Here is a 1,676-nt window from a genome sequence, read left to right on the forward strand (position 1 = left end):
GAATGGATCTAGTACCTTTTATACTCTGTATATTCTATTTTGCTTGATCTCAAGTAAGTCAGTTCATCTCTTTGGTCCTCATTTTCCTTACCTGTAAAATAGAAGTTGTGCTCAGTGATTTCTTTTATTTTTTTTAACACTTCCCTTCTTTCTTAGAATCAATACTGTATATTGGTTCCAAGTCAGAAGAGTAGTAAGGACTAGGCAATGGGGTCAAGTGACTTGCTCAGGGTCACACAGCTGGGAAGTGCCTGAGGTCAGAGTTGAACCCAGGACCTCCCCTCTCTAGACCTGGCTCTCCATCCACTGAGCCACCCAGTTGCCCCTTACTCAGTCATTTCTAAAGGCCTGCTCAGTTTGAAATCTGTGATATTTGGATGATCTTGTGTCCCTCTTTTTCTCAGAGGCTTGTTATGTTCCTATGCAACTTTGAAAGACCACCCAGGAAGCTCTCCTGGATCTCCCTAATTCCTGGACAATGCTGTCTTGTCTATAGGGGATGGAGATTGCACTTGTGATTTTACAGGGAGAGGTAACTGGCTTAGAAAACTGTCCCTAGCCATGTGGGTCTCAGAATCTCTGCTTTGGATCATTGAATTTAAAACTGGAAAGACCCCTAGAACACAAGACATCAGAGATGAGAGGGGCCTTATCAGTTATTTAGATGAGTAAACTGAGGCCAGAGGAGGCGTGTGCAGTGCCCATCCTCACGCAATTTAATATTATAGTTCCAGAAGTAGAAGGGAACTAGCGTATGATCTATTCCAACGTGCCCATTTTACAGAAGACAGAACTTGAAGACGTTAAGGGATATTAAGTGAGTGACTTTTCCAAAGTCATTTAATCAGTGCCAGAGGCTGAATATGGATCAGATCCTCTGCCTCCACTTTGCCCTACCACAGTGACAGAGCCTGGTCAAGCAGGTGAGTCCCTGATTCACTGAATTCGAAATCCCTAATTCAATGCAGTAGAAGGGACCTCTGAGCCCTGGAGGATAAAGGAGGAGCAAGACCCACTTTCTAGCTGCCCCCCCTCCCCCCTGTGCTCCCTCCACAAGCAGCTGGAATCCTTCTTTGGGATGAAGCTTCTGCCCATGTCTTACCAGATGGAACCGGCATCACCTGGCTCCAGGGATGTGGACTGACTGACAGTGCACCTCAGACCCAGCCAGGAGAGAGCTGGGCTGGAAAGAACAGATCTGAGCTGGATCCCATCCTGGTTCAGGGCTAGGAGGGAGGTCCTTGGGGCGGCAACTCCTGGGGCCTCTCATGGACGGGGCCTCAGGGCCTGCTAGGCTATCTCTCTGCTCATCACCAGCTTTGGTTGTTAAAAAATGACCCTGTCATCCTTCCAATAAAAGGAGAGTTTGTAGCTGAGGTAAAGCCATTATCCAGCCGTGTAAATAGCTCTTAAAAAGTCATCCAGTCTTTATTTGGCCTTTACATTTTCCATCTGGCTGAAAGCAGGGCTGGGGACAGAGAGAGGTCAGTAAGAAGCAACTGGGGGGGGTCTGCTATCCTGAGGACTCTTGCCAGGAATGGGCAGAGGATGCCCCCACGGGCCATGATTGTCCCTTTGGGTTCCATCCTCGAGACTCTACACTGGGGAGGGTTGGGAGAAGGAAAGGAAGGGATAATGATTCAGGGAGGCAATGGCTGGGGAAGGACAAGACTCTA

The sequence above is a fragment of the Monodelphis domestica genome, chromosome 4 (assembly GCF_027887165.1).
Source record: "Monodelphis domestica isolate mMonDom1 chromosome 4, mMonDom1.pri, whole genome shotgun sequence".
Lineage (NCBI taxonomy): Eukaryota > Metazoa > Chordata > Mammalia > Didelphimorphia > Didelphidae > Monodelphis > Monodelphis domestica.